Here is a 12382-nt window from a genome sequence, read left to right as displayed (position 1 = left end):
AATTATATGAAATGAATATGCAATCAGTGCATTATTTTCATCTATTCTTAATGTTGGGTCAAGAATGTGGTAGATGTAGATGTAATATTAATTACAATCATTCCTATGAATTGTTTAATTCTGTCTATTTTGTTATGCAACAAGATAAAAACAACTATGTTTATGAAACAGGCTAACTTGGTTGAAAATTTTACTTAATTTTATGTAGCTCTGTTAAAATTATCTTCATTACAACAGATTAATGTTTAGAAAAGAACATGAGTTTTGAAGTTAAAACTTAATTTGTTGAGCTTGCGTATCTGCAAATTATGAGCTATGGGACCCCTGACAAGTAGTGTAACTTTCTTCAGCCTCAGTTTCTGATTTGCAAACTCAGAATTAAATATTATTGTTTTGTTTCAACACTTAAAGACCAAGTGAGATGATAAACGTAAACGATCATGGTGCCAAATTCATTGAAAATCACTTCCTTTTCATTAGAATGAGATTTGGTTGAGAGAAAGCGCCATCTTTTGAGGTCTTGGATACTATGTTAGTTGTTAGGGTTATCATAATAACATACCACAGACTGAATGGTTTAACCAGCAGAATTTTATTTTCTCACATTTCTGGAGGCTAGAATTTCCAAATCAACGGATCTTTGATTTCTTCTGAGGCCTCTCTTCTTGGCTTGTAGATGACCATCTTCTCCTTGTGTCCTCACATTGTCTTCCCTCTGTGGGTATCCTAACCTCTTCTTCTTGTCAGGGCACCAGTCATCTTGTATTAGGATCCACCCACATGACCTCATTTTATTTTGATTGCCTCTTTAAAGTCCTTTCTCCAAATACAGTCACAATCTGAGTTACTGTGTGTTAGTATTTTAACATATGAATTTTGGGAGACATATAATTCTGCCCATAACAGATGGATTTGGGATGAATAGGTTTAGATAATTTTAAGTTCTGGTGTGAGTTTTTGTACCTTTGTTCATGCTTTCAAATTGAAGTTTAGTAAACAAAGAACAAAGCAACCAAATTCAAGCTTTACTAGGAATGCAATGAAATTTAACCAGGTGAGTTAGAGAGAATATTTGACATTAAAAGCAGCATACACAACTAGTGAAAAAGAACAAGATAAGATCTATGTGTGAGTGTGTGTGAGTTTATTTGTGTATGAATGTATTTGTGTGTATGTGCAAAGGAGTGAGATTGTGAGTATATGTGAATGAGTGATTTTTGTAAGTTTGTGGATGTGCACTGATGTGAGTGTTTATGTGTGTCCCCGGAGTATGAGAGGAGAGATGATGTCCTCTGAGAAGAGGAACAATGCTATGAGTAAGCACATGCAGTTGAAAGACAGGTACATAGCATAAGTGGCACCACAAGAGAACAATTAAAACACAGTTATGCTACCATATGATGGCATGAGTTCTTACCTCCTTCTTCCTTTTGGAGTTGAGAGGAGGTTTTTTGTTTGTTTTTGTTTTTGTTTTTGTTTTTTTGTATAATTTCAGCTGAAGCTAGGTTGAAGTACTGTATTAGTATGTTTACATGCTGTAATAAAGAACTGCCAGAGACTGGGCAATTTATAAAGAAAAGAGTTTTAATTGATTCACAGTTACACATGGCTGGGGGGGCCTCAGTACACCTATAATCATGACAGAAAGGGAAGCAGGCATGTCTTACGTGGTGGCAGGCAAGAGAATGTGTGTGAAGGAGACACTGTCAAACACTAGTAAAACCATCAGATCTCATGAGAACTCACTATCACGAGAACAGCATGGAAGAAACCACCCCATGATCCAATTACCTCCCACCTGGTCCCTCCCTTGACACATGGGAATTACAGGGATTACAATTCGAGATGTGATGTGGGTGGGAATACAGAGCCAAATCATATTATTTTCACCCCTAGCCCCTCCCAAATATTATGTCCATTTTATATTTCAAAACTAGCCATGTGTTTCCAACAGTCTCCCAAAGTCTTAATTTATTCCAGCATTAACCCAAAAGTCCAAGTCCAAAGTGTTATCTGAGACAAGCACAAAACTCTACCTAGGAGTCTGTAAAACAAAAGCAAGTTACTTACTTCCAAGTTACAATAGGGGTACAAGGGCAGGGGCAAAATGCCACCAGTTTCTTTGCTAAAGCATAACAGGAGTGATCTTTACTCCAGTTCCTGATAAGTTTCTCATCTCCTTCAAAGACCACCTCAGCCTGGACCTCATTGTCCACATCATTATCAGCATTTTGGTCAAATCCATTCAACAAGCCTCTAGGAAGTTCCAAAGTTTCCCACATTTTCCTGTCTTCTTCTGAGCCCTCCAAACTGTTCCACCCTCTGCCTGTTACTCAGTTCCAAAGTTGCTTCCACATTTTCAGGTTATCTTTATGAGAGTACCCCACTCTACTGGTACCAATTTTCTGTATTAGTTCATTGTCACACTGCTACAAAAAACTGCCTGAGACTGAGTCATTTGTAAAGAAAAGAAGTTTAATTGATTCACAGTTCTGCATGGCTGGGGAGGCTTCAGGAAACTTAGAATCATGGCAGAATGGGAAGCAGGCACATCTTATGTGGCAGCAGGTGAGAGAGCATATGAATGAGGAACTATAAAACACCTATAAAACCATCAGTTCTTGTGAGAACTCATTCACTACTGTGAGAACAGCATGAAAGAAACCACTCCCACAATCCACTCAGCTCCCATGGGTCCCTCCCTGAACGTGTGGGGATTATGAAGATTACAATTCAAGATGATATTTGTGTGGGGACACAGAGCCAAACCCTATCACATACCTACATCCAGTGCCATGATATGTAGTTGGCACAAGCTTGCCAACCAAATGAGCACCTGGAAAGGGGTATATGGAGGGATAAAATTCAGCCTACAGTCTGCCTGCCAAGCCATGAGATGAGCCCATCATGGCACTATCTCCTCCTGAGGAAAGGAGTGCTTTGTTTTTTTCTGGATTTTTATCTCTTATTTGAATAAAGATGCTGAATAGGCACCTTGTAGCCCTGACTACCCCAGTGCCTCTGGCCTCACTGTCATCTCCAGAACCTGGAAGGGAAGGGTCAATAAGGCAAAAACATGTCTCTAGAATAGCCAGTACTGCATCTCTTATTTTATACACTATGAACCATAAGAGTTGACTCACAATTTAAAAAAAAAAAAAAAAAAACTGTAAACTAAGAGAAAGTAATATCCTGCAATGGTAGACTGTTAAAGAGAAGAGAGGCTAATCCCTCCTGACAGTTCTGTGTTATTTTTTGAGAAGAAACACTACTCTTATAATGACAGAACTGTGAGTAATGTAGCTTCTCCACAAATGTACATGTATGATAACTTTTGACTACTTTCTTAAAATATATCCCAGATTTCAAATCCTGCTCTTATCCATGTCCCATGATTTTTTGCTGATAGATTCAGGATTAATGTTTCTGCAAAGTAACAATGCACATCTCAAAATACATCAGCCTTATCTTCCTTATCAAAATACATCTGATATCAGTTAGAAGGTCAACATACTTTCTAGGCATCCTGAGACCAGGGTTATGATACCAAACTTCTGGATAATCTTAAGAGACACCAAGTCCTACTGGAACTAAAACCTTATGATCCCAAGCCTAGCCCTTGAAAGCAGCATTTTATTGCTGCTAACCTGAATCACCCCTCTGGTCTGCATTTTTTCATTTAAAAGAAAAAGAGACTATAATATGCAAATAGTCTACTCTTGCAGATGTATAGGAATGTATGGTATACAGTAAATGGTATACCATATATTGGTATAACAAACATTGATGGTATAAAGTAAACCATCAAATGTATATGAATGAATAACAGGTAATATGCAGGTTGTTAAGATGTATTGAGATGGTATTATATCTCCAAAGTATTAAATCTTTAAAAGATAAAAGGACTTAACATTATTATAATACCTAATATATACATGCATATATAATACATAACATAGCATAATATAGAAATATTATAACAATATAATTAATAACATAATATAGCAATATTATGTTATAGATAAAAAGATTGAGATGAAAAGATTGAGATTTTAGGAAATTGTGGGTTTTTTTGCTTTTCTGTTTACCCAAAGCCTGCTTTTTGGAAACAGATTGGAAATTTGAATCAGATCTTTCTTTTACCCAGTCCAGGGCACATCTATTATTTTTTCCAACAAATACATGTATGAGAATCCCATCATCTGCAAATGTATGTACTAGAAGCTGCAAGAAAAAGTACCACTATTGCCAAGAGAAAAAATGCCAGTGATTATTTCCCAGCAAGACTGGGAGACAGCAATCATGGCTGAGTAGTGGTGGAAGGCAGCTGGAATGATGAGCCCAGTGTATCTCCCTGATGTTTCATGTGACATTTCCCCACATACCTCTGAGAGGATGATGGATCTGCAAACACTCCAGGTTCACATTAACAATAATGTACATTAATACTTTATTATTAAAGAAGAGTGTAAAGTCTTCTAATCACATGTGATGTTCAATTTTTATTTTATGAGAAAAATAATTTAGATTTTAAAAGCAATATTCTAGAGGCACTAGAATGCCAAGTTAAAGATTTGGGGATTTTTTTTTCTAAAAAATAAAAGTACATAGAAATGTATCATCCGTTAACACATGGAACCTAGCAGTTTCTGATCTTTCTCACACATGTCTTGCTTATCCACAGATCTTGCCCCACTTGACAACAACCCATCATTTTAGCTTTGTTTCGGGCTCTGAGATTCACCAATAGACTAAGGAGATTTAAGGAGCAGTGGTTCAATCACTCAGGAGATTCAGCACCAAAGCAGTGCATTTTCTTGGTCTGGCTTTTGGCATTAGCTCCAGTAATTCTATTCAGGACTCATTCGTGTTACCATATCTCCCCATTCACATATCCACTTCCAGAGCTGGGTATGTATTTGAGCTTGAATCACTACCCAGTATATCAGCAAAGTAAAGGAGACCTTTATTATTTGAGCACGAATGGGGAAAGTCCAGATCCCCATGACAGCAGGATTATATTTGAATCCCCCAGCACATACTAAATAACAACGAAGCATATCTTAAGTACTGACCAAATGCTAAATTATATTCTCAGTTAGGAGCAAGCTAATGCTCTCTGGCTAAATCCAGCCTGCTGCTTATTTTCATAAATAAATTTTATTGAAACACATTCATGCTTCTTTATTTACTTGTTGCCTGTGTCTGCTTTGCTCTGCAACAGCAGCGTTGAGTTGTTACGAAAGAGACGGTATCACCCATTAAAACTACAGTATTCATTATCTACCTCCTTATAGGGTGTCTGCTAATCCTTGTTCTAAGCTTCCTACCTCGGTTAATTCAATTTAGTATTCACAATTTCATGACGTAACAATATTTCCACATATAAGTTAATGAGGTAAAGCTGTGACAAAGCCAAAGATTATATAGCTAAGAATCAGCAGAGCTAGGAGTTAAACTTAGCCCATCCACTCTGGAGTTTATGCACTTAAACACTATAAAACTATAGTTGTATATATTTTTACATGTAAAATAGCTTTATTTAAATATAATTTACATGACATATAATTCTTCCATTTAAACTATACCATTCTGTCATGTTTAGAATATTCACAGAGTTGTGCAAACATCGTAACAATTTTAAAGCATACGCCTAACCCCAAAAGAAATGTCATACTCATCAGCAAGATACACATTTTCTCCCCATCCTCTTCAACAATTTGTATTACCTCTCTTTTTAAAATAATCATCCCAGTGAAAGTAAAGTGACATCTCATTGTGGTTTTGATTTGTTTTTGCCTAACGACTAATGATTTTGAGTATTTTTTTCAGGTGCTGCCTGGACATTTCTATATCTTCTTTGATGAAATGTCATTTGAGAATATTTGTTCATTATTATTTGGATTATTTATTTATCATTGACTTATAAGAGTTATTTGCATACTCTACAAGTAAATTCTTTAGATATATGATTTACAAATCTTTTATCTCATTGTGAGGGTTGGTATAGTCTTAGAAATGCAAAAGTATTTAATTTTGATTATATCCAAGTTACTCTTTTTTGTCATTTGTGCTATTGTTATATCTAAGAAAGTTATAGCTTTCCTTTTTATATGTAGGTTTATGATCAATTTTGCATTAATTTTTGAGTAAGGTGCGAAGAAGGGGTCCAACTTCACTCTTGCATAGGAATATCCAATAGTTTTAGCATCATTTGTTCAAAAGATTATTCTTCCTCATTGAATAGTGTTCTCACGCTTTTTAAAAATCAATTGATCATAAATGTATGAGTTTATTTCTGGACTCTCGACTCTATGTATCTATTTAATCAGTAACACAGTCTTGGTTAGTATAGGTTTATAATAAGGATTTAATCAAGAATTGTGAGTCATCCAACTTTGTTCTTTTTCAAAATTGTTTTGAATATTTTGAGTCCTTTGATTTGTGTATCAACTTCAGAATGTTTATTGATTTCACCAAAGTAGCCTACTGGAATTGGAAAATATTGTGTTGAATATATAGATTAATTTGAGGAGTATTGTCATCTTAATATTCCATCCACAGTTCCATAAAATTAGTGTGTCTTTCCATTTCTTCAGGTATCCTTTAAGTTTTAAGTATATGTTGTAGCTTTTAGCGTTCAAGTTTTAAACTTAAAAAAATCTTTAAAATTTTTAATGTTTTCTGTACTAACTTGAATTGTGTTGTTGATTTTATTTTGGTTCTTTGCAAGTATAGAAAATACAATTAATTTTTGTTGGTTGATATTTGCATTAGTATGCTCTCATGCTGCTATGAAGAAATACCCAAGACTGGGAAATTTATAAAGAAAAGAGGTTTAATTGACTCATAGTTCCACATGGTTGGTAAGGCCTTAGGGAACTTACAATTATGGTGGAAGGCGCCTCTTCACAGGATGGCAGGAGAGTGACTGAGTGCTAAGCAAAGGGGAAAAAGCCCCTTTTAAAACCATCAGATCTCGTGAGAACTCTCTCTGTTACTATCACAAGAACAGTATGAAGATAACTGCCCCATGATTCAATTACCTCCCACTGAGTCCCTCCCAGGACACGTGGGCATTATGAGAACTGCAATTTAAGATGAGGTTTGGGTGGAGACACAGCCAAATCATGCCAATATTATAGCCTGAAACCTTGTTTAACTTGTTTATTAGTTCTAATAACTTTTAGTGGATTTCTTAGAATTTTCTATAAGCAAGATTTTGTCATACGAGGCTAGACATAGCTTTATTTCTGATTTTCTACACTGGATACATTTTATATGTCACTTTTACTTTTGTGTAATTGCATGGCTAGACTGTTAAGCACAAAGTTTGATATATATATATAGCCTTTATGATGATGAGAAAGTTACTTTCTAATTTTAATATTTTGGGTGTTTTTATTATAAAAGCATGTTAAATTTTGTCAAAAGATTTTTTTAATTATTTGAGATTATCATGAGGTTTTTGTCTTTTATTTTATTTATATGTTGTATTACATAAATATATTTTTGGATGTTAAGCCAACACTGAATTCCTGTGATATAATCCATTTAATCATAGTGAATACTTTTTTAATATGCTACTGGATTAAATTTGCTAGTATTTTTAAAAGTACTTTTGTGTCTATATTCCTAAGAGATACTGTTCTGTAGTTTTCTTTTTTGTAATATCTTTGTCTGGTTTTAGTATTAGCATAATACTGACTTTATAGGTGGAGTTGGGAAGTGTTCCCTCTTCTTTCATTCTTGGAAGAGTTTGTGAAGAACTGATATTAAGTTGTGTCTATATGTTCATGAGAATTCACTGGTGAATCAGTGCGAGCCTGAGTTTTACTTTGTGAAAAGTTTTCTAATTACAATTGCAATCTTATTATTTCATATAAGTTCATACAAATATTCTATTTCTTCATGAATCAGTTTCAGTAATTTGTGTCTTTCTAGAAAATTTTCCATTTCAACTGTATTATTTAGTTCTGGCATAGTATTATTTGATAACCTTGCTTTTTAAAATGTATTTAAGGCCAGTAGTCATGACCATTCTTTCACTCTTGATTTTGGTAATTTCGGTCTTCACTCTTTTTTTGTCAGTTTAACTAAAAGTTTGTCAAGGTTGCTGATGTTTACATGAAAAACAAACCTTTCCTTTTGTTGTTTTCCGTTATTGTTTATTTTTCAATTAATGGTCACTCTAATCTTTTTTAGGTTAAATATTCTGCTTGTTTTAAGGTTTCTTTGTATTTGTTTCTCCAGTGTCTTAAGATGGAAGATTAGGTTATTAATACAAGATCATTCTTTAAAAATATAAACATTTATAGTCATAAATTTCCCTCTGATCAATGATTTACCATCATCCTGTAGATTATGGTATAATGTGTCTTCATTTTCATTCATTTCAAAGTATTTTTTATTTTCTTGTGAGTTTTTTGACCCATTAATTATGTAGAAATGTGTAGTTTAATTTCCACCTACTTATGAATTTCTCAAAATTTCTTCTGCCTTTGATTTATCATTTCATGCCATTGTGGTTGCAAATCATCCCCTATATGATTTCAATTATTTTAAATTACTGAGGCTTGTTTTATGACTTAGGATATGGTCTATTCTGGAGACTGTTCTATGTATACTTGAAAAGAATGTGCATTCTGCTAGTGTTAAGTAGAGAATTCTCTATAGATGTCTGTTAGGTCTAGTTTGTTTGTTCAGTACTTTGTTCTAATGTTGTTCACATCTTCTATTCATTATTGAAAATGACATATTAAAATTTCCAACTTTTATCATAGACCTGTCTGTTTTTACCTTAAATTCTTTCAATGGTTGTTTATAATTGTGACATCTTTATGATGGATTGCTCATTTTATCATTATAAAATGTCTCTTTTCATCTCTAGTAACATCTTTTGTTTTAATGCCTAGTCTGGCGATAGTAGAGCCACTCCAGATTTCTTAAGGTTGCTATTTGCATAATATATCTTTTTCCATCCTTTACATTCAAATTATTTGTGTCTTTGAATCTAAAGTGTGACTCCTGTAAAAAGCATTTAGTTGGTTATTATTCTTTTTTAAGTCTGACAATCTTTGTCCTTTGATCTGATTGTTTAAAGCATTTGCATTTACTATTATTATGGATGTATTTGGATTTATGTCTTCATGTCACTTATGTGTTCTACATGTCAGATGCCTTCTTTGTTCCTCTGTTCTTCCTTTATTGCTTTCATTTGCATGTGTTAAGATTTTCTAGTGTAACATTTTAATTTCTTTAATGATTTACTCAGTATACTTTTGAACTATTTCCGTATTAAGTTCTGTTAGATTTATAGTAATTTAGATCCAGTAAGATATAGAAACATAAATGCTATACATTCATATTTCCTTTTCCTTTGTTTTGTGCCAAAATTGTTACTCACATTTTATCCTCATAGATAGCATATATATTATATATTATATCCATAATAGTATGTTATTATAATTATGACTTTTATATAGTTTTAAGTCTTTTAAATAAGTTGTGAGAAGAAAGAAGATCAAGTATATACTACTGATCATTTATTATTCATCATTTTTGGTTCCCTTGATTTGATCTGTGGATTCAAGCTACTCTCAGGTGTTACTTTCTTCCTCCAACATAGCTTTGCTCCCCTTCAACTCCTATGTGATGTTTATGTCATACATACATTTCTATGTTATAGACCCAACTACAAAATATATACATATTGTTTTCCATATTTACTTTTCAAATCAGTTAAAATAAATGAAAATAAATATTGATTTAAACTGTCTTCTGTAATTACATAATTACATTTACCATGTTCTTTTCTTCTTTATGTGACATAAATTATATCTGGTATAACCTGCTTTCAGTTTGAGGAATTTCCTTTAGTATTTTCTCTAAAGCAGGTGTGTTAACTGCAAATTATCAGTCTTGCTTATCTGTTTATTTTGCTTTCATTGTTAATAATACTTTCCTTGAATATAAGGTCCTCCCTGGACATTTGTTTTCTCTCTTTCAGCACTTGGAACATGCCATTCTCCTAGATTATTGGCATCCATTGTTTCTGATGAGAAGTCAGCTGTTATCCTTATTGAGGTTTCTTGTACCTCATTTAAGACTTGTATGTGTTAAGTGATATTTCTCTTGATAATTTTAAGATTTTTCTCTTTGCTTTGGCTTTCAAAATTTTCGTAATGCTGTGCTTTGTTGTGGATCTCTTTGTTTTAATTTGTTTTGGAGTCTGTTGAACTTCTTGGATATGTATATTAAATTGTTCATCAAATTTTGGAAGTTTTTCGTTATGATTTTTTAAATATTGTTATGTTCTCTTTTGCCTTCTCTTTTCCTTCTGATATATATGTTCATCTGTGTCTCTTTTTCTTGTTTTCTTCATTCTTCATTTATTTTTACTCTTCAAAATGCATAATCTCTATAGGTCTATTTTCAAGCTTTCTGATGCCTTTTTTCTCCCACTTCAAATCTGCTTTTTAGCCCATTCTATTGAAAACTGGTCTAAAAAATTCTATTGTATTTTTTATATTGGTTATTGTAGTTTCTAACAACAGAATTTTCATTTGGTTTTTATTTATTATCTATTTATCTTTGATATTGATATTTAATAAAACAATATATTCACATCTTTACTTTTTAAATCATGTTTTTTTTAGTTGTTTGAATGTATTTATAATGGTTCCTTTGAAATTTTTGTTAAGCTGGCTATCTGGGCCCCTCACAGACAATTCCTGTTTTCTCTCTTTCTCTGTTGATGATTAAAAATGTCCTGTTTCTTTGCATGTCTCATACATCTTTGTGTTGAAAATTGCACATTTTAGGTAATATAGTGTTGCAGCTTTTGATACTGGTCTATGTGTTGTTTTCTGTTTTTGTTTTGTTTTGTTTATTACTTGCTTATTGGTTTCTTGACTTGGATGTACTATTTTTGTGAAGTATCTATCCTTTGCAGTGTGAAACCTCTCATGTCACTTTTAAGAGTATGCACCTTTGGGCATGTGCACAGTCACTCTGAGTTGACAGTGATTTTTAGCAGGAGTTATGTCACTCTCTTTTTCTGTAATCTCTCTGTTAAGCTCTTTGCCTCTGTTGATAACACACCCTACCCTTAGGTTCCACTAATTGCTGGTTGTTTGCTTTATTCTTTCTGACAATGTCCTGAGGCATAAATTGCTCCACAGTCTGATCCAATTAATCTCAGGCCCTTTGCAGATGTAGTTCCTGAGGTCTGTATTTGAGGTTTGTTCTGACACCAGGATAGCTCTTCTTAGACATTTCTTTCCCCACTCATCTCCTGTAAACCAGAAAACCTAAAGTTTAGCTTGTTCTCATAGATCTACTAACCTTCTCTTAATTCCTTAACACTTCTCTTTGCTTTTGAGAGTGTATTTAGGTTTGAAATTCTCCAGACTCTTGAAAATAAAGGCAATTCCTTTGGTGAAAGCTTTGGAGACTTCCTTATGGTTTGGTTCCTCTACCCTGGGCAAAATCTCTGAGCCATTGCTGGTGGTAGGGAAAATAATGAGCTTTTCTTAAGAGTGACACTCACGTTTGATGAGCATAATGCTAGATGATGATATTAGCCTCTGGTCTTTTCACTTTGTCTCGGCTGGTGTGGAACTGCTGCCACATGAACAAGTTATCTTGAGGCCGATTGGGTCATCAGTATATTCAGTTTGTTGCTTGTGGGGTGGAGCCTCCAAACTATCAGCAGGGATTGTGTGGTAGAAGGCAGCCCCAACCCTCTCAGTTGCACCCATCTGGAATTTAGCCTTTGTAACATGGGTTAGGGTGGGATGAGAATCACTGGCACACTGCTCCTCCCAGGGAGATATTATAGCCTTTAACTGGGGCCTGGAGGAGAGGGAACGCCATCTTCCCAACAATATCTGCCAAGTGTGGTGCTTCCATTACACTGAACTGGGGGAACTGGGGAGAAAAGGAGCAGATAGTGTCTTAAGTGCTACAGAGTCTTGCTATTCTTATTGATATTTATTAGATTTTTTTAAGTGTTTATTTTTTCTTTGATCTTAGGATAATTTCTAGACACTGTAAGTAGTTGATTTCATTTTTTGAAATAATTTTTCCCAGTTATGGTTGTTGCATTGTTGAGCTTCTTATGCCATAATTCCATGAAAATAAGGACTGGGAGCCTATTCTTTTAAACCATGTGTTAAATAAGCCAAATCTCACTGAATGCATGACTGCTGACTTAAAGCATGCATGAACAAATGCTGTGAGAGGCCCTGGATCTGCAATACACATTGAAGAAATTTTAAGTTGTGATGGCAATGGAAACTTGAAACATCTTTAAATGTAGAGCTTGCTGACCTTAACGGTTTTCAGTGTGCTATGTGGCACAGATGACACTCTGAGCTGA

The sequence above is a fragment of the Theropithecus gelada genome, chromosome 5, assembly GCF_003255815.1.
Source record: "Theropithecus gelada isolate Dixy chromosome 5, Tgel_1.0, whole genome shotgun sequence".
Lineage (NCBI taxonomy): Eukaryota > Metazoa > Chordata > Mammalia > Primates > Cercopithecidae > Theropithecus > Theropithecus gelada.
The sequence above is the reverse complement of the archived record's forward strand: the minus strand, read 5'-3'. Positions refer to the sequence as shown.